Here is a 12867-nt window from a genome sequence, read left to right on the forward strand (position 1 = left end):
CCCTCCACACTGAGGGGAGAGCTTACAGATGATTGCAATGGTGAGCGGGCAATGTGCGCTTGCGCACCTCGGCACGTGCGGCTTTCGTCTTGCGATCGCGCTACCAACCCATACACCTTACAATTATCGTACGATCGTGGGATAATTGTCAGGTGTATCGGCAACTTTAAACTCACATCAGCATATAGCTGATATGAAATTATCTTACCTTCATTAAACTAACATTTTTATTTTACAATTTTTTTTTCCACTTTGGAAAAGTGGAGAAAAAAAAAAAGTGTTGCATCCTGGGAAGGTCACATCAGCAGAACATTGCTGGGAAATCTCATCTGTAATCTCATGAGATCTCAGGGAAAGGTATTTTCCTCCCCTGAGATGATGTGCATGGTCACATGTCCTAGTCACATGTGCCAGAAATCCAGGAAGTGACGAGGGAGCATGGAGCCGGCTTCCCGGCCAATCAGGAAGCCGGGCAGCGTGTAATGACTCGCTGCCCAGCTTCCTAATACCGGAAGCTCAAGTAACGGGCTAGGCATTGGAGCGTTTGGGCGAGGATGAGTACTACATGCCTAATGTTAATAAGCAAACGCGCGTAAAATATGCGCAAAAACACAGCAATTGCACTTTTTCAAGCGTTTCCTATTGAGTCTATGGGGCCAAAACGAGTTCTAATATGCCAAAAAAAAGCTCATGTACTTTTTCCAGCGACAAGCGATTTGCTTATTGCGACAGAACGTTCAGATGTGAACAGGGCCATAGACATGAATGGGACTTTTTGGGGTGCATATTTTTATAGTGTTCGTTAGGACAGAAAAAGCTCTACAAGGCGCTCAGTGTGAACCAGACAATTCTCATATGAATTTTACCATCTGCAGCTTTCATTCATAAAATACCTGGTAATCCGGGGCCAGGCCCCTCCTATTTAGAGCCCATTCATACCAGGGCGGCTGCGGATCAGCGGTTTCCGTGCTGATTTCCAAAGGGAGGTTTTGGGAGTTTTTAATTGCGTTTCAGAGTTGAAACGCAATTAAAAACACCAAAAACCTCGCTGATCAGCGTGGTTCCATTGAAAGCTGTATGCAAACCGCACTGATCAGCGCCATTCCATTGAAAGCTGTATGCAAACCGCACTGATCAGCGCCATTCCATTTAAAAGCTGTATGCAAACCGCACTGATCAGCGCGGCAAAAATAGCGCATGGAGTAGTTCGGATCGCGCGGTCGCATGAACGGTTGTTCATGTCGGTGGATCCAAACCGGTATGAATGGGGCCTTAAAGACTGACAACACTGTCCTCTCTCCCAACTGTGCTCCCGCACTGTCACCATAACTTTTTCAGGAGACTACAAGTGGCCCACTGTTGTCACCATCCGGAAACCTGCCGTGAGAAATGCCGTGCAGCCATCGCTGCAGTGCATGAAGCCAGAAGTGGCTGCAAAGAGGCTGCAGATGATCTGAAGTACCGAGATACAACATAAAAAGGTGAAAATTGTATTTTATTTTTAAAAAACTGTTTATGATACGCGGCGCTTTAGCAAACTACATGTTGTCCAGTTCGGGTTGACATCTCTTGTTACAGCAGATTAAACAGTGCATATAAAGGACAACATAAATTGCACGCAGCTTAGACCCAAACGTTTATTTTAGGTGGTATAAGGAACAAGAAAAGGGCGCCATTTAATGTGCCAGCGCAGGAGACGGCAGCCTGTGAAATGACCCTAATTACAGGCTACAGGACCCTGCAATACGCCACCGTCAGATCTCTCTATCAGGTCTGCAATACAATGAAAGAAGATGTCTCGGTGGCTCTATTGTCTGTTCTCTGAGACCTGTTGTTTTCCAGCACTTTTCTCTCTGCTCCCACCACCAAAAATATCGCCTACTTATTAGGTGGGGAGGTACCACAGTGTGCAAGTCTCAGCTGAACCAAACTTCCTGACCTGGTATGACCCAGCACAGATCACAGCTTTGTATTACACACGTGTGCGGCGGCCGCCGCTGCTGTGCCGGATCAGCAGTGTTTGGTGCAAACATTTCTTGTGTACGGTTAGCTGTGCCGATTTCTTGGCGTACTGAAAGGCGACGCCAACGTTCCTGCTGACATATCAAATCCTTAAAGCTCAACTCCAGGCAGATGTAAAAGACACAGACCAATGCAGCTCTGTATTCATGAACACAGCAATAAATGTGTAAGTACCTCAATATTACCTGGTATCGGCCTCATGTGGCCCCTGTACAGCAGAGCTCTGACTGGGTGGGGGAGAAGCCAGTCAGCTGCACTGAAGTGCTCATGTGCTAATAAGTAGGATGCTCATAATAGGAAAAGCATGCTTATAGGAGAAGAGAGCAGAGTGACAGACAGGTGAGCTCATCAGTTAGCTGCCTGTTTCACTGGCACAGGCTGGGGGAAACACAAGTGTTATCTGCAGCAGATAAAAAGCAGGTCTCCTGCCCTACAATACAGGGCTGTGCGGCAGAGCTGTATACATTTTAGAACTGGATGGCCAGAAATACAAATCTGGTAAAAGAGCTCCCATATATGTATTTCACCCGTGTACAGCTACAAAAAAGATTATGTAGGGAGGTGAAGGAAAGGTGGGGGATCTGGGCCAGCAGCATTGTTCTTCCCCTGCCAGCTACATATAAGGTTAGTTATGGTGATGGGGGGACAGAGAAGATGGACCAGCACAGACACTAATATGACATTCTCAGAAAAAGAGAGGGCTATGACATAAAGGGGGAGGGGGCTGTGCTAGGCAATTGACTCTTCCCGGAGTCCATTTTTTGAACAGTGCAAAAAAAAAGTACTGAAAGTAAAAACACTGCAAAAAAGCATTTAAACTCGTTGATTCTTTATTGTTTTATACCTGAAATGAATTAAGTGGGTGACTGGGTCTCTTTAAAGACATGTAGGAGGACAAGGGCTATGTCACCAGGGCGCACTAAGGCTATGCACCCGTATTCAGTTCCACATGGTGGATCAAGCATGTTCTTCACCCATGTGCACTTGTGGCAGTAAGTCTACATTCTCTTTTGAGTATAGATGTCTTTGGATTTTGTCGCATTTGCTTTTTTGCACATTTTTATGGCTGGGCATTTTTGTTTCAGCAAATGAAAAGGTAGTCACTGGGAGGAGATGGTTGTTCAGGGTGTAATCACACAAAAAATTCCCATTACGCACCCATATTCAGTTTTGCATGGTAAATCAAGCATGTTCTTCACCCATGTGCACTTGTGGCAGTAAGTCTACATTCCCTCTTGAGTGTAGGTGTCTTTGGATGCTTGTCGCTTTTGTTTTTAGCACATTTTTAGGCTTGGGCATTTTTGTTTCAACACACAAAAAGGAAGTCACTGTGAGAAGATGGTTGTTCGAGGTGTAATCACACAAAAAGAAAAATCATGTTACTTGCATTATTCAGCCACTCTGATTAAAGTCTATTGGGGCCAAAAACATGCGATCATGCCCCTACAGAATGCCCTGTACATTGTCTGAGCACTGAGTGACAGCAGATCGCTCAGATGTGAACAGGTGCAATAGAATAACATGGAAATCTGAATTCTGCTTTATCAATCGAATTTGGAATGAATTAATTTTCTTAAATAAAAACCACATTCACTGAAAAACTATTTCCATCCGTTCCTTCAAATTTTTAGTCACTATAGTCGAAATCGATTGTGGTTTTGACGCCATTAACTATTAGAAAATGGAATAAATGTTCCGAAAATTACGGAATTCTACTGGTGTATGTCTAGCATATGGTAAAAGGCACGGACACACCAAGTCATCAGAATTTAGAGGTCAAGGATCAGATAATGGAGATCCGATGGGACGCCGAGGCTCTCTGCACTTTGCACACAGACTGAACAGGCCTGAGGACTCACTATGGCCCAGTCACGGGTCTGTCCTGCGTCATGTAGCACACAGATGGTTTCTTGTGTGTCGTTGGCTGCTTGCTCCGTAGGTGGCTTCGCCGGTGCCAAGTTCAGTCAGGATGTGCAAAGCTAATGATGTAACGTCATCGGAAAGTAACACCGGAGCTTTTAAATCATCCGTACATCCAGAGCTAGGAAAATGCTGAGGTAAATTCTGCTGACTCTGGGCATCGAATTCAAGGACCGTCCACAACCAAGAACTCTCCTGTGCATTTCACAAGACTCCACTGGAAACTATACCAGGCCGCTTATAAAATATATATACCGTATATACTCGAGTATAAGCCGTCCCGAATATAAGCCGAGGTACCTAATTTTACCAAAAAAAACTGGGAAAAAGTATTGACCCGAATATAAGCCGAGGGTGGGAAATGAGGCAGCTACCGGTAGATAGATACCAATAAAATTACATTAATATTTATTTAAAAGAAAAATAACCTAGCTCTGTAAGTGGAAAAGGGGGTACAGAGCTACATATCATGTACTACGGATCATTTAACCCATTCATATTAGCAGAGGATTGTAAATCTATTGTTCAGTGCACTCTATATGTAGTATATAGTACATGCACATATAGAGTGCCTGCAACAATACATTTACAATGATCCTCTGCTAACATGAATGGGTTAAATGATCCATAGTACAGGGTTACATACAGATCATTTAACCCATTCATGTTAGTATAATTGTAAATGTATTGTCTGCACTGTATTAGCAGTATATACTCTATATGTAGTATATACTGCTAATACAGTGCAGACAATACATATATAATTGCTTAATGAATCTCTCTCTCTACCCCCACCCCGCACTCACCGCCCTCACTCAGTGTGTCCGTGTGTCGGTGATCGATCATCACATCACGGAGAGAGCAGGGACGAGTCAGCGGCGCGCTGGTCCAGTGGGAGGAGCTCCAGGTGGGGTCCTAATTTAGCTGGCTCAGAGGTGCCTGCCCACTAAATTACAACCCCACCTGGAGCTCCTCTCGCCTGATCAGCGCGCCGCTGACTCATCCCTGCTCCCCTGCCTGACTGGCCGCTGCGGGGGTTTTTTTTTTTCTTCTTACTTACCTCACCGAGCGTCGCGTCACGTCACTGCTGCTCCGGTGGGCGGCGCTCCGAGCGGGGTCATCTGGCAGTCTCCGGCCACCTAAATTAGGACCCAGAGACTGCCAGATGACCCCGCTCGGAGCGCCGCACACCGGAGCAGCAGTGACGCGACGCTCGGCGAGGTAAGTAAGGTGACACATGGCGCTGACTCGAGTATAAGCCGAGGGGGGCACTTTTCACCCAAAAAAATGGGCTGAAAATCTCGGCTTATACTCGAGTATATACGGTAAGATATAAAAAGAAGGGTAAAGTAAACCCACAGCAACTTTGTATTCAATATTTGTCCCTACAGAATCATGGAGGCCAAAGGTAGGTAAACTCCTGCCCTCCAGCTGTGGTGCAACTACAAATCCCATGAGGCATTGCAAGACTCTGACAGAGTCTGACTCTGACAAGACAACTCCCAGAGCCAGATGCATCATGGGATCTGTAGTTTCACCACAGCTGCATAGCCGGAGTTTGCCTACCTCTAACCTCTAGTTCTTAAAGTACAGGTTTATCTAAAGGTCCCCTTCACACCTATACATTTCACTCAGGTGTGTTACCACAGATGCGTTAATGTGCGGTATTTAGTGCAAAAACACGGGACGCATTAGGACGGCCCATTCATCTGCCAAGGCTCCCATCGCACAACAATGGAGAAAAAAAACGGACCTGAACCTTATTTGTTATGGTGGTGCACAAGACATACGCATTTTGGTGTGCTGCACTAAAGGTCCATTGGCACTTACTGTACTTGTGCATTGAGATGCCATTCTCAATAAATGCCACTGTAGCGCATCTCGCAAAGTGCCGAGTTCTTCTACAATCTGGTACTAACGCGCAACAAATGTGCTTTTTAGGTGTAACCCCAGTTTGAAGAGTTTTGCTGAAAGTACAACAGTTCTGTCAGGAAACCTGCAGTTTAAAGCAGAAAAAAACTGCAACCCCACCCCAAGAAAATGAAAACTTTTTTTTTCATTTTTAAAATAGTTTCGGATAGAATAAAGAAAGTTTAGAACTTCTGTCAGCTTTTTACTGCCGTCTTTGTTCATTGTTGATAGGCTTTTTGTTTGCTTCAACCATGTTTTGTATTCCTATACATGTCTATAGGCATGCAAAAGCAACCTTGAAGCAGGTCAGAAGGCAGTCAACAGCAGATCAGAAGGCGGTCAACAGCAGGTCAGAGGGAGGTCAACTGCAGGTCAGAAGAAGGTCAACAGCAGGTCAAATGCACCCGCATCAGTGAATTCTGAATGATCTCAGAAGAGTCTTACACTGATTTCAAAGGCACAAGGCCAAAGCCGTTGACACAGTTTCTTAGGGAGATTTCCCTTATAAAGTTTGATGTTTGATGAAGTTCTCACTTCCTGTCCTGCTGACCACACACATCCTGTCAGCAGGTCAGCAGGACAGGAAGTGAGAACTTCAAACTTTATTAACTTAGAACACATTACAAACAGTAAACAGTCTCAAATAGCTTGGGACTCTATACCTGGGTCATTAAATCAGATCCAGGGGTACTGAAGATAAAAGTTGGGTCACTGGTTTACTGTGCAAAGCTAGGTTCACACCAGGGCGACTCTTGACCATGCGGCAACCGTGCACAAAACAGTGCGGATTGCCGGGCAGTCACAAAGTCGCCCACCACGACCGATCGCGCTGGAGTTGCCATTATTTTCTAATGGCACCCCAGCTGCGCCGGGCAGATCGCGCGGTTTCCCTCCACGATTCCGCCTGTGGAATTGAACACGATCGCGGCTAAAAAAAAAGCCCTGCGTCGTGTGTTGCAAAAAAATGTACTTGTACCTTTTTTTAGCGATTGCCGCACAGATGTAACCCCATTGAAATCAATGGGGCTGCGTGGCAACCGCTGTGTGCCCTAGCACACGATCGCACCGTTCCGGGTATCGCTCAGGTCTGAATATAGCCTTAACAAGCATTGGGGAATGGGATGCCCCCCAAAATGCATGTGCAAGGCATGTTACCAATATGCGTTAACATGCAGTAATGTACACGCAGGTGTAAATCTAACCCAAGCATGGTGCACAACATTGGCGCATGTGTGGGCAATCTATGTACACCACTGACACCTGTTTACATTGAGTAGTAGATAATTAGAGTATTGATAATAATTCGTATTGATGATATTGGTAGAATTATTATGAGAGTTAGTAGTAGATGATGTTGACATTGATCAGTTGTAACACCATGTCAGGCACACACGTAGGGAGGATTGTATTCATGGTTACACAGACCTCCACATATACACACCCCTCCCTTCTAGACATCCATTCCCATCCCCCATCACTACAACAAGCCATAATGTGTGTATGGGGGTTTTCCTGTTCTGCAAGTCTCAGAGTTTAAAGGGCACAGCTGGGGGATGTCCTAGACTAGAGAAGCCATCAGAACACATAAGATGTAGACAGGCAACAGCTATGCACATTCTAATTATGAGAGCTACATGCTATGGGCACAGGCTGCAAGTATACATAGACGGGTTATTATGGTTACAGGCTGCCAGCTCCTAGCTATGGAAGCTACACATTGTGGCCACAGCCTGACAGCATGAATGTCCTACTTATGGGTGCAGGCTGCCAGTAACTTAATACATGGAAGTTACATGCTATAGACACAGGCTGCCAGTATGAATACCTTAGTTATGGGCACAGGTTGCCAGTATGAATACCCTAGCTGTAGGCACAGTCTGCCAGTATGAATACCCTAACTATAGACACAGGCTGCCAGTATGAATACCTTAGTTATGGGCACAGGTTGCCAGTATGAATACCCTAGCTGTAGGCACAGGCTGCCAGTATGAATACCCTAACTATAGGCACAGGCTGCTAGTATGAATACCCTAACTCCCTAACTATAGGCACAGGCTGCTAGTATGAATACCCTAACTATAGACACAGGCTCCCAGTATGAATACCCTAACTCCCTAACTACAGGCACAGGCTGCCAGTATGAATACCCTAACTACAGGCACAGGCTGCCAGTATGAATACACTAGCTGTAGGCACAGGCTGCTAGTATGAATACCCTAGCTGTAGGCACAGGCTGCCAGTATGAATGCCCTAGCTGTAGGCACAGGCTGCCAGTATGAATACACTAACTGTAGGCACAGGCTGCCAGTATGAATACCCTAACTACAGGCACAGACTGCTAGTATGAATACCCTAGCTGTAGGCACAGGCTGTCAGTATGAATATCCTGGCTATAGGTATAGGCTGCCAGCATGAATACCCTAGTTATGGGCACAGGCTGCCAGCATGAATACCCTAGCTATAGGAGCTATAGGCACAGGCTGCCAGCATGAATACCATAGTTATGGGCACAGGCTGCCAGCATGAATACTCTAGTTATGGGCACAGGCTGCCAGCATAAATACTCTAGTTATAGGCACAGGCTGCCAGCATGAATACCATAGTTATGAGCACAGGCTGCCAGCATGAATACCATAGTTATGAGCACAGGCTGCCAGCATGAATACCATAGTTATGAGCACAGGCTGCCAGCATAAATACCCTAGCTATAGACACCGGCTGCCAGCATGAATACCATAGCTATAGGCACAGGCTGCCAGTATGAATACCCTAGCTGTAGGCACAGGCTGCCAGCATGAATACCATAGTTATGAGCACAGGCTGCCAGCATGAATACCCTAGTTATAGGAGTTACATGCTATGGGCACAGGCTGTAAGCATTCACACCCTGCCTATGGGAGGGTCTTTTCTTTTTTCCTGAGCTGTCCATTTTTATAGACAACAAGCTTGAAGAGTGATAAAGGAAGCAGTAAAACTTGGTGTGGATAAGAGAAGGGTGGTGGGGTGGGGACAGGCCAGTGAATGGTCTGCAGTGATGATCAGTAGCTATGGTCTAGTGAACGGCAATAAGAATGTATACAGAGCCAAAGGGTTCTTACACTATAGCGGGGGCTATGAGGATTCCTTATCATCATGATACAATCCGTGTGTCTCCTTCACAACTGTAACACATATTCACCCACAACCCGCATATTACAATCTAATTCTTCAATACCGTATATTCAATTCAATCATATAAGAATAGAACAGCAGATAGAATGACATCTGGATTGTTTTTCAGACATTTTTGAAGTAAATAAAAAAAGAGGAAATGTCCAATTGTTTTCGGTGAGGGTTTAGCATGTGTGGCTCCCCCAATGTATTCTATTCCAATCCTTTCATTTGTCTTTTCCAGCTGAATCTAAAACTGATCGCCAACTGAAAAAAAAAGAGCCCCGGGCCAGAGCGAACAAATCACAATCCAAAACTAGAAGCTTGCATGGCTGGCATAATTTATACCCAACGGAGCTCCCAGCTCAAATCAGCTAAATATATTCCGGCTGCATCAAAACAAAGTCTTACAGTTTGTTTTTTAGAAAGCAGCCACAGTCTGAGTAGAAAAGCCTGTCCTCTGCCAGCATGCTGCAGAGGAGCCTTGCCTGTGAGGAAGCAGTGGTCTCTCTGCAGAAGTCAGAAACACCTCCTGCTGAGTCACATTTACCCCTGCCAGCATGCTGTGTGGAAGCAGTGGTCTCTTTGCAGGGATCAGATGTGCTGAGTTAGAGCTCACTGCTGACTGGAGAGCTCTAACTTAGCACATCTGATCCCTGCAGAGAGACTACTGCTTCCACACAGAGAGCAATGGTCCTTCTTCTCGACAGCATGCTGGCAGGGGACAGGCTTCTATACTCAGGATGTGGCTGCTTACTAAGGCTGTGTTCACATGGACTGCTGAGGAAGGGAAAAACAGGCGGCTGATATATATGTTTTTACTAATCCCCCGACCACCCACCTAAAACTTCATATACTGACTGCTCATGCTTGTACACATGCCACAGCAAATCTTAAACAGCATGTCGTGTTTGGCAGGTGGTGCAGCTTAACAAAATCACCCATTGCAATCAGTGGGAACGCAGTTGTGGCACAGTATTGCAATACGACATCCCCATTTGAATTTGGAATAAAAAATGTCTTTCAGGTGGTGATGGCAGCGGTTAAGGGGTTAACACTATTAGGTGTCACTTTAGGCCAGGGACACATGGGGGGGGGTCTACAGTAACCAATCACACGTCTCCCTTTTACAAGATTTTCTTTTCTCTGCTGCCGTACACACAACAATTTCCAGGCAAGAATGCAGAAATAAGTGAGCGAAGGAAGGTAACCGCCATCGTTGCTTTCATCTTTTGTCATTGGATGCTGAATAAACCGGGTGTATAGTGCCCAAATATTGCTGCGTGTGTGGCGAGCATTAGGCTGGAGCATTGTTTGTGGCTGTGGAAGAGTTAAAACGTCTAAGAGGAGAAAATGATAGGATAACCTGCCACTGCGTCGCTTGGCCAGAGCTGCCATTTGTGGCTGTGCAAGGGTTAACAGCATTAGGTTACAGGGTAGTTCTTAGGGAAGCTCTCTACTGTTATATTATTCATCGTCTGTCTGTGCCGTGATCAATACTACTATTAGGTTACAGTATATCAGCTGTGGAAGGGTTAATGACATCAAGTGGCAAACCCCGTGGCTCTTACAAGGTGAACAGTTACAGCATTTGTTATGGAAGGTCACTAATGTTATTTATTGTCTATGGCTGTAGATGAATCAATAATGTTAGGTTACAACACATCAGCTGTGGAAGGGTTAATAGGAAAGGAGTGTCAGTGGTGTGGCTCTGGAGGGGTTAACAAGGGGGGCCCTTGCTATGGAAAGTCACTACTGTCATATAATTTTTTAATGGCTGTGGACAGATCAATTCCACTAAGGTTACAGAGCATCAACTATGGAAGGGTTAATAGCTTGTAGTGTCAGTGCTGTGGCTCTGGAGGGGTTAACAGTATGCGATTTGTTATGGAAGGTCACTAATGTTATATAATTTCTATGTCATAAATGATATTATTGCTGACATTAGGTTACAGCACATCATCTATGGAAGGGTTAATAGCCTGACCTGGCAGTGTTGTGGCTGTAGAGGGGTTAACAGTATGGCCCTTGTTATGGAAGGTCACTACTGTCATAAAGTTCGTGGCTGTGGAAGGGTTAATACAACTATTATACAGTGTAATTACAGTGTTGGGTGGCAGGATGTCATTTGTGGACATGAAAGGGTTAATACTATCAGGTGTGAGTGTGTTAGCTGTGGAGGGGTTAATATGAGATGTCCGAGACTGGAGGTCTGAACATACAATGTACAAGTGATGGAAGGGGCTGAACTGTAACACCTGTGAAAGGGTTAATGATACAGTGTCCATTAATGGCTTGTACGGGGTTAATAACAACATACGGTAGGAATGCAGTGTGTCGGCAGCGGAAGGGTTAATGATTTAAAGTGACAGTATCTCTCGGTCTGCGGCTTGTACAATGTTAATTATACAGAGTGGCAGCTGTGTAGGGGTTAATGATACAAAGTGTGTCTCCCGGCGTGTACAGGGTTAATAGCGCTCTGAGGACGGCGGTGGAATAACCGATCTGTGGTGACAGGTCCTCCTCCTGTACCGATCGGTGTGCGAACTGTGATCACTGACCTGCCGGTGATCGGTGCTCTCTCCCCCGGCTCGTCCTTGTTTGTGCTGTCCTTTGACAGCGCCGGATGTGACGCCATGCAATCTCTGTGTGTGCTGTAATTGATTGGGGTGTCACTGTAAGTGTGGAGACACTGTAGAGAATAGTGGAATTTCTGCGTGCGCTGTTATAGAGTGGGGTGTCACTGTAAGTGTGGGGTCAATGTAGAGCAGTGGTCTCAATGTACTCAGCCTTTTGGCTAAGAACAAGTGTAGTATCTGTCCTTATCAGTTTTTGGTGGGGAAAAGAACCGTCCTTGCGGGGGATGGTTATTTAGTACTCGCTGGAGGGAGAGCGTGTGGGGCTGCTTCCTGTGAGAGTGGAACAGCCCAGTACATGGCTTTCTGACTGAACAGATGCGAAGCTTGGTCTGGCTGGAGGGTTGGGGGGCCGCAGAAGCCCGTGGTGTTGTGCCCCCTGGGGTTGGCGTCCTAGGGGTGCATCAGAAAATCACTAGGGTGTGGGACCCCACAAGTGATTCACTGTGCACTAGGACACGACACCATATTGCTCTTTTCTGCACTTCGCCCCCATGACAGGCCTTATGGCTAGTCTGGGGCAATATTTTTGCACTCTGGCCCCACAGATTGCGGAGGGTGTAGGTTCCTTCGGGCCTTTTCCCGATGTGGGGGGGAGATTCTGTGCCCTTATATAGGGTTCTCTGTCTCCCCCCAACCTGGGGGGTCTCTCTTCGGTAGAGCCCGCCTCCTAGTACTGTGAGGGACCTATTTCGGTCTCCTCAGGACTGCATGTGGGTCTCACCAGGGCTGCGTTTGGATCTCACCAGGGCTGCGTTTGGGTCTCACCAGGGCTGCGTTCGCTTCTCTCCAGAGCTGCGTTTGGATCTCTCCGGGGCTGCATGCAAGTCTCACCAGGGCTGTACTGGTGGGTGCCGGGCTCTCCTAGTGGGAGCCAGGCTCCCCATGGCTGAATGGGTGGGAGCTGGGCTGTGTGGGGCTATCCAGGCCTGTGCCAGATTGGGGAAGGAGGAGATGTGAAACCAGACTGGTACTGTAGAAGACAGCTACCACAAGGTCTCCAGCAAGCACAGGACTTCAGGCAGCCAAAGTCATTTAAAAATGTAAAGCGCCGGCATCAGGCACCATGTATCGGGGTATTTTCATGTGTACTTGTGAAATTGCCCTGTATCAGCATGATACCAGTATCAGTGCATCCCTAAATGACACCCCAGTGCACTGAGGCAACACACCTCCGATTTCCAGGAAAACAGACACACCCCATTCTTGGCAACGCAGCGTATCAAAA

At 46.3% G+C, this 12867-nt stretch overlaps 1 protein-coding gene across 2 annotated transcripts in view; it reads right to left on the minus strand.

The window, feature by feature from the left end:
- Nucleotides 1-11609, minus strand: part of PPARA (peroxisome proliferator activated receptor alpha) — a 55789-nt gene extending 44180 nt beyond the window's left edge. Inside the window, exon 1 of one of the 2 annotated variants that reach the window (XM_018570332.1) lies at nucleotides 11565-11609. The gene's annotated coding sequence lies outside the window, so the exon portion shown is untranslated. The remainder of the gene's footprint in view (nucleotides 1-11564) is intronic. The other variant, XM_018570325.1, reaches the window with a different exon arrangement.
- Nucleotides 11610-12867: the final 1258 nt, after the last annotated feature.

The sequence above is a fragment of the Nanorana parkeri genome, unplaced genomic scaffold (assembly GCF_000935625.1).
Source record: "Nanorana parkeri isolate BGI_ZX_2015 unplaced genomic scaffold, ASM93562v1 scaffold38, whole genome shotgun sequence".
Classification (NCBI taxonomy): Eukaryota; Metazoa; Chordata; class Amphibia; order Anura; family Dicroglossidae; genus Nanorana; species Nanorana parkeri.